This window comes from Musca autumnalis, unplaced genomic scaffold (assembly GCF_047663935.1).
Source record: "Musca autumnalis isolate F117 unplaced genomic scaffold, ASM4766393v1 scaffold_4, whole genome shotgun sequence".
Taxonomy (NCBI): domain Eukaryota; kingdom Metazoa; phylum Arthropoda; class Insecta; order Diptera; family Muscidae; genus Musca; species Musca autumnalis.
Window position 1 is genome coordinate 142,068,694 of NW_027411977.1, and position 14,598 is coordinate 142,083,291.

Below are 14,598 nucleotides of genomic sequence, written 5' to 3' on the forward strand. Positions count from 1 at the left end.
TGCTTCAGAGGTGAGATGATGATTCACATAGGTTTCAGAGATATAGCCCAGAATTTGTTTAAAAGTCAATATTCAACCATGTTTAGATAGGGCTAAAAAATCCAAGGTGGATCTGACACAACAAAACCCAACTAGGGTTTTTGTCGTTTGGGTCTGTACTTTCAAAAAATCCCAAGCTCAAATTGTTTGCACAAGATTACCTTTAAAATGTTGCACAGTGTATCGATGCTGAAAATGGAATAGCGCGAAAAATCGAAATGCTTTGAACTTTACTCTTCGTTCGTCTTCATGTCAAAATATTCTTTAATGTTATAGCCACAGAGTAAGATGAAGTTTGCATTGGATTGCAATTAAAACATTTTAATCGGAATATCCTAATATACAATAACTCGTATAAAATGCGTGAATGAATGTGTAGTGCATTTTTGGACTTCACACAAAGTGCATTCTATAAATGAAATACTCGTTCGCTCACATTTTAAAAATAGCTGATCCCAATGTTGATTTCAAACGAGGCCAAATTTTTCTCTTTGGAAACTATTCAAAGATAAATATGGATGAAACGGAAAAATATTAAAATTTCACCAAACCAGAAAAAATTTTGAAAATTAAAAAAAAAACTTTAAGCAAAGGAAGCATAAAATATGGGCCGATAGATTTCGCGAAGAATATGGTAAGGAGTAGTGCCCGTTTTAGGTCTTGAAGTTGCGGCGTGATTTCGATGTAAGACAACATGGAAACTGGATGCAGTAGATACTAAATGCCTACTTTGCTCAACTAGCCCGTGTGCTTGTAAAATCTTTGCTAAAAGAAGAAACAAAAATAAAACTAAAAAAACATAAGCGTGGGCATTGGCCCAATATCTATAGAAATTAGACTGAAGTTCGAGGATTTCCACAAAATGTTCAACATGAAATTGATGCTTATGGCCTATCCACATTCTCCGGACAAGATAACAAGGGATATCTGGTAAAAGGGCAAATAGTTTGGAAACTTCATTTTATAAAGCCTTTGGTATGAAATATAGGTGAAGCCTTAGGGAAGGAAGCCTTATAGTGTTTCCGGTGTAAATTTTTAGACTTTGTGGGAAAGGTATGGATATAGCCCATCCAAAATACCAATGGGGGAGAAATAACACTTGGAAATTATACCTGAAGGAATGGAGGGACTTAAAATAAACTTGGTAGTCGAGGACTTTGTCATGACCGTCTTCGGATATCTCCATTCACAAACTCATAAATTCTCTATAAATGGAATTACATTAAGGTAAGGGAGAGCTGTTGGGGTACTTTCGGCTCCGCATCTATGAGTCACATTGAGGAACGTAGGCAGCATGGTCTTAGCGTGGTGCAAATAAAGCTGCATCACTGCAAAGCGGCGGCTGACGAACTTCTTTTCTCCCTTTCCATAACTGAAGTAGACATTGCTTTGGTTCAGGAACCTTTTTGTACAAAAATAGGGTGTCTAGACGTTACTCTCTATTCTAAACTTCAGATGGCGAGAAGATAACAACATGTATTGTAGCTAAGAAAAGTCTAAATCTTATTCAACTCTGCAATTACTGTGAATATTGTAGGTTATGTGAGGATCTGGAAGAGACTAAAACAATCGAGCACCTTTTCTGTCGGTGTCCTAGACTGTCAGGTAAAAGTCGTAGGCTTTTGGTGTGCATGAAATGGTATTATTAACCTACTGCTGGAGCCTTAAGTGGCTATGGAGCAGGTCATCCTAGACTAAGCAAGTTCAATTTTCTTCCTCCATCTCACCGTTATATGTACTCCCCTTCTATCTCTTTCCTGTCTTTCTCCCTTTCTTTCCTCTCCTACCCCCTTTCTATCTTTTTTTGGGATGAGCACTGCGCGTCGTATAACATAACCGTTGTAATATAAATGTGCGAACTACAGTAAGATTAGTTACAGCAAATTGGATAAATAAAGTCAATGATTTTCTCGTTCCATTACGTCTTTGCCTGAAAAAATTGTATACCTAAACAATATTGCAATATTTGCATGAAAAAATCCAATTTAAAATTACTTAGAATAAATAACGGGATCACCATAGAAACAAAATTAACGTCACATTTAATATTCATATAAGCATAAAATTATTATTTTGCCAAACATGACAAAACAAATGTGAAAAAGTTTGTTCGATATACAAAACTACAAAGTGGAATCAATCACCCAGACCACAAAGTAAATTAAAATGACAAAAAGGAGAGGGTGTTTGTTTATCTGTTGCCATGTTCTCATTTATGAAGATATTTTTTTCCTTTGAAAAAACTATTTGTTTTAGTGGAATATGTGTGATTATTCTCAATATACGTATTTTTAAATGTTTGTACATTAGGATTATGACTTGTTGGCCTTTTTTCTCAAAAATGATTTGATATTGCCCAAATGAATGACATTTTACCCATTATTGACTATAATAACTTTTATTCCATTTAAATATTGAAAAAGGTCACGCACAAACCTCCTTTAATTGATATGATATATGAACAAAATTATATATGATATTGAATGATATGATATATGAAACAAAATTATATATGATAATGAATGATATATAGAATGATATGTTCCCAATTCCTTCATATTCCTTTTCCAAAAAAATTAAACATTTCTTTTCGCGCTACATCCAGTGATGCCAGATTTGCCGATTTATGGATATTTTGACGATTTTTAGACGAAAAAGCAGAAATGACGATTTGATTTGACGATTTTTACCCCTAAACTGCCGATTTTTAGTTATGGCAACTTTTTCACCTAAACATTTTCGACCAAACATTTCTGTCATCACTGCTGTTTAGAGAATGACTTGCTACATTTCGGATAAAAGATAAAATTTTCAAAATCAGCTTTATTTGCGCTCATGCTCCCACTAAAGACAATGACGAGCAGACCAAAGATCAACAGTCGCTTAGAACAAACATATGACGTTGCTTTGCCCATGACATTAAAATTAGTCTACGCGATTTTAATGCCAAAATTGGAAATGAGAATATCTTTCGTTCAACAGTAGGGAACTTTCGGCCCCACTGTGGAACGTCTGAGAATGGAACGAGGCGGAACACAGCGAAACGATCGTAGCATATTGTGTGGGGTGTGTGAAACTTTGCTAGAATTCACTTTTTCAATACAAACTCCTTAGGTCATTATAGCTCAATTAATTCAATTAAAAACAGACATTTATAAGAGCCTGTCATCAGACCAAAAAAAAGAAGAAATCAATTTGATCACCTTATGATAGATAGAAGACATTCATCGAGAAGCAAACATAGATTCAGACCACCACCTTGTTGCAGCAAAGGCGCGTACTCAATTAAATTTAGCAAATAAAGTCCGAACAGACACAACATGGAAGTTAGACATAGCACTATGGTTTAATATGCGAATTCTTTGGCCAAGAGTAAATTTTATGATATTTCTTTTCATTATTTTTTTTCGTTGTAATATGGAAGTAAAGAGTTTAAAACTATGACAATAAGGTTTTTTTGGAAATTTTAAATTATTTACCGTTATAAATATATGCCGTCAAAGTTAATAGGTCTGTCTGGTTACCCCAAAATTTGTAACAATTTGTACAAATTGCTGATGGAAATCGTATGTTAACACAAAAAGTCAGCAAAAGAGAGCGATTCGATAAAGACATTTTGACAGTTCTTTTACTGAAAGTTTGCAAATTCTTGCTGGGCAAATTTCTTCTAACAAGCACTTGCAACTCTTCTTCTTCCTGAAAACAATCAATCATCTGTTTTAATTATTCGGTGATTTATGTTTGCGAAAATGAAAAACAATTTTATTGTGGAAATAGCAAGCCTAAGTGTATCGTTTTTTTTTTTTTTTTGAGAACAAAGTTGCAAATTTGAAAATTTCCTTTTCTGTGTCATTTTCTTTTTTATTTTTAATTCCTTTAATGTCGGACAAATTGTTCTGTTTTGGCAAGTCAGCTGATTGCTTACAGGTTTTTGCTGGGAAGGTGTCTGTTTACTTTTTACAGTTTTCTTGCAAAAGATAATAAAAACTCCTTACTCTTTAAGAAAGTTCTTGCTGCACAATTCTTTCTGGGAAAGTAACCAGACAAACCTAATATTTGTTTATTCAGTTTATATCAAAGTAGCGTGGGCAGTATTTGTCATAGTTTTTGTTTTAGCAATATCGCAAAAACCAAAATAAAAATGTTTGAGCGCAAAACCTAAATTATTTAAAAAATCTGTAGGTATCGTAATATGGGACTATACCAAATCACTGACATATACCAAACATTTTTAGTAACCAAACTTCTTCATAAAGGACTCGAAATATTAAATTAGTTTTAGAGTTATCTTGCACAATAGACATTTTAGCAGGGTTATGGAGCTTTCGGACCATTATCTCAGGGAGTATTGACTTACTGCAGAAAAAAATTGTACTGTTGTAAATGAGGCCGGTAGAAGAAGCTACTGAAAAAAGAATCAAAACGATTCGAGAGGAGATCTTAAACTTCACTTTTTCCAAGGAAGGTACCCGAAAGAGTGGATCGATATGGTCCATATTCCAACCTGATACATGACGGGATGAAATAATAATAATAATAATAATAATAATAATAATAATAATAATAATAATAATAATAATAATAATAATAATAATAATAATAATAATAATAATAATAATAACAATAACAATAATAATAATAATAATAATAATAATAATAATAATAATAATAATAATAACAATAATAATAATAATAATAATAATAATAATAACCATAATAATAATAATAACAATAATAATAATAATAATAATAATAATAATAATAATAATAATAATAATAATAATAATAATAACAATAATAATAATAATAATAATAACAATAATAATAGCTCTTAAACTTCACTTTATCGGAATTTTGTGTGGGGGGTATCCGAAGGAGTGGACTTGATATAGTCCATATTCGAACCCGATATAAATTTGGAAAGAATAATACGATGTGCGAAGTATAGGCCAAATCAATTGCTCCCTTCGAGACTTATCGTTCACACCATTTTATAGGAACATTTTGAACTTTTGTGTGGGAGGTACCGGAAGGGGTGGACAAATAAAGCTCATCTTCGAACTTAAACTAAATTTGGACAAAATACACTGTGAACCGAAATTTTGGGGGGTGGAAAATTCCTATTGGAGATGAAAGCCCTTGTTGAGTATATACAGAACCCCGAAGGGCAGATTCGCCGTGAGTCGAACTTTCGCGATATGGCGTGATGAATATTTTGCTGGAGACCCTAAAAGACATCTGGAATCAGCGTTATATCTTTGTTCGCTGTTGTTTAAGCTTATATTTAAGATGACATGTCTTCAGTCAAATCAAATGAGGATTTTTTTCGTAGAACATTTCGACCTTCTAACTCGCTTCCTTCAATGTCCTTTTCGTCCTTTATTTCAAGATCCGTAATAAAAGTGGTACAAGATGGCATTTTTCCGCTTCGAAATATTCTACAAAAATGTGTCTCGGAAGATTTTAGATACGGTTCCCAAAGACATAAAATCGATAAAATCTTCTTTAAGCGGTAGTTTTTCACTTTTACCCGAATCTTGCTCAGACAGCCCTATATCTATTTATTTCAATATATTATTGTTAACCTATTGATGACCGAGAATTCTCGGAGTCATTAAAACTGTTGCATCTCGTTTTGCTAAGCACGTTAATTTAATAATTTTTTGGAATAAAGATCCGGATATCCGAATTATGGAACCGGTTATTCTGATATTAAAACCGAATTTTTAACCGGTTTTTATGAACCGATTAACCGTATATGTATATCATTAGAAAGCTATTAAAATTGTCAATCAGATATGATTAATATGCATTAGACATTTTAAGCGGCTTTGGTGCTGGAACAAAAAAACCGTATTTTCGAACCGTTTCTTAACGTTTGTGAGGATACATTTCTGTGCGTGAAAAAAATTATGATCATGACCTGGGGGGTGGAAAATTCTTTTTGGAGGTGAAAGCTCTTGGTGAGGACATACAGAATCCTGAAGGGTAGATCCGCCGTGAGTCCAACCTTTGAGTTATGGCGGGTTGAATTCTGGGATGGTGACCCATATTGCAAGTGTAAAAAGTTACGTAACTGAATTTCAAGTGGGTTTAGGGTTCTACTGGGACAGTATGTGCTAAGTCAAATCGATTTAAGACGATTTCTGTAGAACATTTTGTGTCTTACTCTTATCCTGCCTTGTTGTTTATGTCCTTGTTGTTGAAAAAGGTATAAAAATATACTTTAAAAATTCATCCGATTTGGCTAGGGCATATCACGAAAATAATCTTACGCCGACATAGCACATATTGTCCCAGTAGAACCCTAAATCCACTTGAAATTCAGTTACGTAACTTTTTACACTTGCAATAATGGGTCACGTAACTTTTTACACTTGCAATAATGGGTCACCATCCCAGAATTCAACCCGCCATAACTCAAATGTTGGACTCACGGCGGATCTGTCCTTCAGGATTCTGTATGTCCTCACAAAGAGCTTTCACCTCCAAAAAGAATTTTCCACCCCACAGGTCATGATCATAATTTTTTTCACGCACAGAAATGTATCCTCACAAACGTTAAGAAACGGTTCGAAAATACGGTTTTTTTGTTCCAGCACCAAAGCCGCTTAAAATGTCTAATGCATATTAATCATATCTGATTGACAATTTTAATAGCTTTCTAATGATATACATATACGGTTAATCGGTTCATAAAAACCGGTTAAAAATTCGGTTTTAATATCAGAATAACCGGTTCCATAATTCGGATATCCGGATCTTTATTCCAAAAAATTATTAAATTAACGTGCTTAGCAAAACGAGATGCAACAGTTTTAATGACTCCGAGAATTCTCGGTCATCAATAGGTTAACAATAATATATTGAAATAAATAGATATAGGGCTGTCTGAGCAAGATTCGGGTAAAAGTGAAAAACTACCGCTTAAAGAAGATTTTATCGATTTTATGTCTTTGGGAACCGTATCTAAAATCTTCCGAGACACATTTTTGTAGAATATTTCGAAGCGGAAAAATGCCATCTTGTACCACTTTTATTACGGATCTTGAAATAAAGGACGAAAAGGACATTGAAGGAAGCGAGTTAGAAGGTCGAAATGTTCTACGAAAAAAATCCTCATTTGATTTGACTGAAGACATGTCATCTTAAATATAAGCTTAAACAACAGCGAACAAAGATATAACGCTGATTCCAGATGTCTTTTAGGGTCTCCAGCAAAATATTCATCACGCCATATCGCGAAAGTCCGACTCACGGCGAATCTGTCCTTCGGGGTTCTGTATATACTCAACAAGGGCTTTCATCTTCAATAGGAATTTTCCACCCCCCAGACTTTGAGCTCCATTTTGTTGCACAGTGATATTACCACACACAAAATTTGGTTCGAATCGGTTTATCCGTTCGAAAGTTATCGTGCGCACCAGCCAGCCAGACAGATAGACAGACATGGCTAAATCGACTCTAAATTGTCTGAAATGAATTTCGTCCAAACATACTTGGGGTCTAAAACCGTTATTTCGGTGATGCACATTTTTGGTCGTATCAAAGTGTATATACCCTCGTTAGCCTAAAGGCTGAGGGTATAATCATTTAGAAAATAGCAGAATTGTGCAATTTCTTTTAACTTTATGTTTTTAAAATTTTTGAACGGGGTTCCACCGGTGCGTATGATATATATTACATAAAAAATAAAAAAAAGATCATACGCCCATTGTTTGATGCGATGTGTAGGAAGTGTCACCGTTTTGTTGAAAACAACAGATTGCGAGCTTCAATTTCAGACATCAAATAGTCGGTTATCACGACGCAATAACGGTCGCCATTTACGATAAATTCCTAACCGGCATAATTTTGAAGAAATAGGGTCCGACGATTCCATCGACCTCCAATTTTTTTTCCGGATGAAGTGGCAGCTCTTGAATCTCTTTAAGTTGCTCATCTTCCCAATTTTTTTGTGGCAATTTTGCTTCTTTATGTACCTATAAAGCCAGAAATGTGCCTCATCACTGAACAAAATTAGGCTCGAAACACACTCTCCACATAAGGCGAATTTTCGTAATAAAGTTGAACCATTTGTAAACATTGTAGAGGCGTAAGCTTTTCCATGATAAAACGTCAAACAGTACAAGAAAAAAGTGAACACGTGACACGACTCACGCGTGATCTGTCAAAAAAAGCTGTTGAAAAAAGTACCTATTGTTGGATCACCCTTTATAATATAGTTATATTTTCTACCCATCAGAATGTTATGTCAATCAGTTGTTTTTATTAGAAGTTTGTCCATATTTACATTAAGCAATTTTCCTTGCGGCAAAACTTTTGATCTTTAATCCTAATGAATATTTTTGTCGGTTCAAACGTCCCCGTAATACATACGTTTTTTTTTTGGGAAAAAATTGTTTCAATATACATAGGCTGAGGGTATATATCTGTCGGCAAAGCCGACTGACACTTTTTACTTGTTAAATAAATGCTTTCACAAGTGGTTTTTACATACGAACACTTTTGTATGACACTGTGTAATAGTTTTCATTGATTTCTAGTTGTTCCATTTCCGTTCGTTATTTGTACTTAATTCAATTGTTATTGTTAGCAACAAGTTGTTGGCAAATCAGATTACAAATTTCCTTCCTCTCACTTAGCAACTCTCAAGTTGTAAGTAACTCTCTATTCACCTTGCTCTTTTCCTTGTGGTTAACATACACCCGCACATATTAACCGGTATACATCACAGATTGTTTTTTGTTTACCATCATTTAACTGAAACAGGATTAAAAGCACAAATCCTTGATTTGGACATAAGTATTTGTGTAAGTGTGTGTGTTGGCATCTCTTGAATCATCTGTCATTGTTGTGGGGATAACATAAACAAACCATAGAATAAAATAAGTGTATACAAAATCAAAAAGAAAAAACAACAACAAAAAAGGTTACTAACCGAAAGATGCCGGTACACTGGATACACAAATATATAAAAGATTACAATATTTGAACGTACCACAAATTGAGATGTTTCTGGCAAATTATGAAAATAATATTCGCTTGGTCATTCTAAAAATATTCACCTAATGAAGAAGGCTATGCATATTTGTAGATATTTCGAGTTTTCTCCTCACACAGCATCCATGTAAATTGGTTGATTGCAGAAAAAAAAACAGACACACGATTTTTAAATCTTTATATACACACACGCCGCAGTAGGTACACCGTATGCCACCATATAAAATTTTCAAATTTTATTTTACGGTTTTCTGTTACGTTGTTTTTTCCTTCGGATAACACAATTGCACGGCGGATGATTTCTTTCTTTACACACACTTATCATTTGTCGTTAATTGCCCTCTTGTTAGACGTGGCATCATTAATTATTTGCATTATGCCGACAATTTGAGAAATCTTTGAATTTGAACAATTTATCGCCAGCCTGCCTGCCTGACACACAACAAATCACATTAACCCACCACAAGTTCCTACGAACGACTGACTTAACAACTGAACAGAAGAAATGTGTATTTTAAATTTGCACTTTTTTGCTCTCGCTATCTCTCTCTGTCGGTTGTTGGCCACCGAAGCTCCTTGTAATTTTTCACCATAGTGTGCTGTTGTTGTTGTTGGAATAAAATTGCAACTTAACTTACCGTTAGAATTGTTGTACTGGGAACCAATTTAACGGTAAATTATTTGAATTTTAATTTAAATACATGAATCGTTCCGCTTCAAATGTTATGAACAGGTTATACACACGAAAGAATGTCTCCTTGTCTTCTTGTCAGTCAAGGGCTGTTCTATAATCTATAAAAACATGGAAAGTGTCGATTTATATCTCTTGGGCCTTTTCCAGGATTCGCCACAGGGTGAATATCTGGTCAATGGTGGATTTGCCAGGTCTAAAGCCGCATTGGTACGGCCCAATTATTTCGTTGACCATAGGCGTTGGTCGTTAGAATAATATTCTCGACACTACTATCTTATAAGCAATAGGGAGCATAATTATGCCGCTAAAATTAGATCACACAGTCGTGTCTCCTTCCTATAGACGGGACACAGGATACTCAAGTTCCAATCGTCGGGTACGAATTCTTCCTGCAAAATGGTGCTAACTAGCTGATACATATGTATACCTTATCAGCTCGTCTGGTAAGCCATCGGCTACGGCTGCCTTATTATTCTTCAGCCGGTTTATTGCTGTCTTGTTATTGGATTTGTGGTATCTTTGTCATCTTCGCTAGTATTGGATACCAACAGTTTGGACAAATGTGTTTTCCATATCCTGAGCACACTATCTGTTTCAGTTACCAAATTACATTGCTGATCTCTACAGGAGAATGTGCCTGTGCCATAGCTATCAATCTTTTGTAGAATTTTCGGACTTCATTCCACTCCCACCACACTCCCTCTTTTCCATTTCTCCCTTTTTCCTGCGTAAAGTCCAACACGTTCGATGAATGTCTTCCATCACAACGTGATCAAATTGATTTATTGTTTTTTGCTCTGAAGGCAGCCACGTGATCTTATGCATGTTGATATGCTTAAATCTAGTGCCATGTTTTTGACAGCTGCACTATGGAAATTTTTGGACAAAACTATTTTTTGGAGGTTTCAAAATTTGAATTTTTTTGCGCAGTATAATAACAAACACTCGATTAATTCGATTAATTAATTAAAAAAACACTTCAATTCAACCGAAAATAATTATATATAATTATTCCACAAACTTTGATGTTTGATATGGAGGGAAGAAAGACTATATGGAAAGATTATATAGAAAAACTTTTCACGGATGAGCAGCGAGCACCTCTTGAGAATAATTTAAGCAATTATCTAGTTGGATCATCAATAACAAGATTAGAAGTAGAACGCGCCGTACAAACTCTAAAAGATAAAAAAGCCACAGGACCTGATGAAATACCCTCTGAAGTCTTAAAGCTAATAGATTCCAGCAATAAAGAACTCCTCATCACCCTTTTCAACCATGTATACGACACTGGACAATATCCAGAAGATTGGCTCAAATCTACATTCATAGCCATTCCCAAGAAAAACAATGCAAAACGATGTTGTGAATTCAGATTAATAAGTTTAATGAGTCACGTACTGAAAATATTCCTAAAAATAATACATCAACGAATATATAGCAAGTGCGAACATGCTATGGGAAAAACGCAGTTTGGGTTTAGGGAAGGGATGGGTACCCGAGAAGCTCTATTCTGTTTACAAGTCTTAGTCCAGAAATGCAGAGAAGCCCAAAAAGATGTTTTCATCTGCTTCATCGATTATGAGAAAGCCTTCGATACGGTTAACCATGATAAATTAATGAACATTTTGACATCTATCGGAGTACAAGGAAAAGAATTACGATGTATTAAAAATTTGTATTGGAACCAAAAAGCACGAATCGACGTCAATGGTGAACAAAGTGATGAAATTATTATCTCAAAAGGAGTTAGACAGGGATGCATACTGCATACGCTAGATGGAGGAAATATTGGAATAAAAATAAATGGACATATTGTGAATAATATAAGATATGCAGACGACACCACACTACTGGCTGAGAGCATATCAGGTCTACAGAAACTTATAGAAAAATTGGCACTCACAAGTGAAAAGTATGGTTTAAAAATTAATATGAAAAAAACTAAATACATGATAGTAAGCAGAAAAAACGACCATCGCAACGTGAAGCTTACTATAAAGGAAACGGAAATCGAGAGGGTACACGCATTTAAATATCTGGGAGTACTAATAAATGACCGTTGGGACTACTCAAAAGAAATTAACAGCCGAATAGAAATAGCGAGAGATGCCTTTTTTAAACACAAAAAAGTATTAACAAGTCACGACATAAATGTGACAACAAAAATAAGATTTATCAAGTGCTATGTTTGGTCAGTCCTCTTATATGCTTCCGAAGTCTGGACACTTAAAATGTCCGATGAAAGAAAATTGGCAGCTTTTAAAATGTGGACATTCCGACGAGTACTGAAAATACCCTGGACTTCAAAAATATCAAATGACGAAGTACTTAGAAGGATGAATGTGAACCGACAGCTAATCTCAACAATAAAAAAGCGTAAAGTCTCATACCTTGGACACATACTTAGAAATAATAAATACAAGATTCTACAAACAATCCTTAAGGCAAAAATCGACGGAAAGCGCGGAAGAGGTAGAAAAGAAACAACCTGGCTCAAAAATATCCAGACATGGACCGGCTATAATGATGAATACACACTTTTACAAGCCGCTAAGAACAGGGAGCTGAACATCATTGTGTAACAACAAATAATTATAAATATATACTTGGTATCATATATGTATCATTGAAATATTATTGTACGATCACCAATATCCGAATAACGGATGAGTAAATAAAGAAGAAGATTCCACAAACATCCCAGAGGGGTCAAGGGAAAATATGTAATTATACCCTCAGCATTTATGCTAACGAGGGTATATACACTTTCATACGGGCAAAATGTGCCTCATCGAAATAATGGTTTTAGACCCCAAGTTTGTTTGGACGAAATGTGTTTCAGACAATTTGGAGTCGATTGAGCAATGTCCGTCCGTCTGTCTGTCTGTCTGGCTGGCTGGAGCGCACGATAACTCTCGAACGGATGAACCGATTCGGTTCAAATTTTGGTTTTCGTAATATTTTGCCCAAACTTAGTTTAAGTTCGAAGATGAGCTATATCGGTCCACTCCTTCCGGTACCTCCCCCACAAAAGTTCGAAAATGTTCGGAAAATTTGTACGCACGATAACTCTTGAAGGGAGTAACCGATTTGGTCCATACTTTGCCCATCGTGGAGCGTGTACCAGACTTAGATCAGGTTTTAATATGGACTCAATCGGTCCACTCCGTCGGGTACCTCCCACACAAAATTTTGGAAAAGTTCAGTTTAGGAACATCTCTCGAATCACTTTGATTTTTGCTTTAGCAACTTGTATTCACTGCCCTCCATACGACGGTATAAGTTTCATCAGGGGCAAGTCCATACTTCCTGAGAAAATAGCCTGAAAGTTGCAAAAAAAAAACCCTATGACACCGTGTGAGGAGGATGGAGGGCAAAATAACTCTCAAACAGGTCTGCCGATTCGGTCCAAAGTTTGGCCTTAGTAATATTTTGTCCAAACATAGTTTAAGTTCGAAGATAAGCTATATCGGTCCACTCCTTCAGGTACCTCCCCCACAAAAGTTCAAAAATGTTCGAAAAAAATGTGCGTACGATAACTCTTGTAGAGAGTGGCCGAATTGGTCCATACTTTACACATCCTCATATATCTACCAGATATAGATCAGGTTCAAATATGGACTATATTTGTCCACTCCATCCGGTACCTCCCACACAAAATTTCGGATACATGTTCACTTTAAGACCTGCTTTCGAATCACTTTGATTTTTGTTGAAGCAACTTGCATTCGCTGCCTCAATTGGGATAGTAAAAGTTATTTCAGGGGCAAGTCCATACTTCTTGAGCAAACACCCCTGAAGTTCTAAAAAACCCCTATGGTACCATATGTAGTGGCTGGAGATCCATTCTTTTTAGTATCTCCTCCGCAAAACTTTTGATCTTTAATCCTAATCAACATTTTTGTAGGTTAAAACGCCCAAAATTTTTAAAACTCCCTAAATACATGCTTTTTTGGAAAAAATTGTTTCAATATACACAGGCTGGGGGTATATCTCTGTCGGCAAAGCCGACTGATACTTTTTTACTTGTTGTTAATGAAATTCACTCTACTGTTGGAATATTATTTCAAAAACATATTTTTTGGTTTAATACGAAAAATTGGAGAAACATTTAAGAGTTATTCTACTATTTCGCTAAATTTCCATACAAAACCTGAAGTATTTTGCTAAAAGTTCTTCAAGGAAAATAGTTTGTCAACGTGAAAGTATATTTGCTTAGTGTTTAGCAATAGAATTAAGAAGTTCAGAGTAATATTAAAATCACAACGAAAGAAAAAAGCACAATAGGTAAAAAGCGTGTAATTCGCGATTTCTTTAAAATCAGTTGAGGCGCATGCACTTTTCGGATACAGCGAGTGCATCTCTATCAATATGTATGAATTTATCCATGTTTGATTTAGCCGCCAAAGTGTGCCGTCAGTCGCATCTTACCATTCAAAAATCCTTCAAGTGGGTAAAAATATCGCGATGTGCATATGCCTGTAAGGCGCATCCGATTTCAGTGACCGCCAACGCGGCGCGTAAAAAAACAAAAATCAAAAACATAGGTTTTTTAAGAAAATTTACGCACCAAATTTTCGACTTTGGACTCCTATTACTAGGAAGCTGTACAGAGCACACTCATGAGATATACATCAAATGACGTGGAATCACGAGGTGTATAATCGTATAAATTGTTTATGTCATTATCTGGTTGCGCCCTCTAATTATAACAAAAATTCAAAAAAAAAAAAAACGCCGAAATCAAAACTTCAAAATATCAGCATCAATTTTTGTGTGATGAAGTGTTTATATCGAGAAACCATACATTAGAACTATCTTGCCCTGGCATTCTTTAATTCCTTTTTTGACCGTAGGTC

The 14,598-nt window shown here is 35.1% G+C and overlaps 1 protein-coding gene across 5 annotated transcripts in view; it reads right to left on the minus strand.

Annotated features, from left to right (window-relative positions):
* The window catches only part of LOC141400655 (uncharacterized), a 45,407-nt gene that overhangs the window by 26,540 nt on the left and 4,269 nt on the right, over window positions 1-14,598 (minus strand). For 2 of the 5 annotated variants that reach the window (XR_012412164.1, XM_073980010.1), the window contains exon 1: window positions 9,108-9,524. The exons of 1 other annotated variant lie outside the window; for it this stretch is intronic. The gene's annotated coding sequence lies outside the window, so the exon portion shown is untranslated. Of the gene's footprint in view, window positions 1-8,980; window positions 9,002-9,040; window positions 9,525-14,598 lie in introns of those variants that run through there. 2 more of the 5 variants (XM_073980009.1, XM_073980012.1) reach the window with 2 other exon arrangements.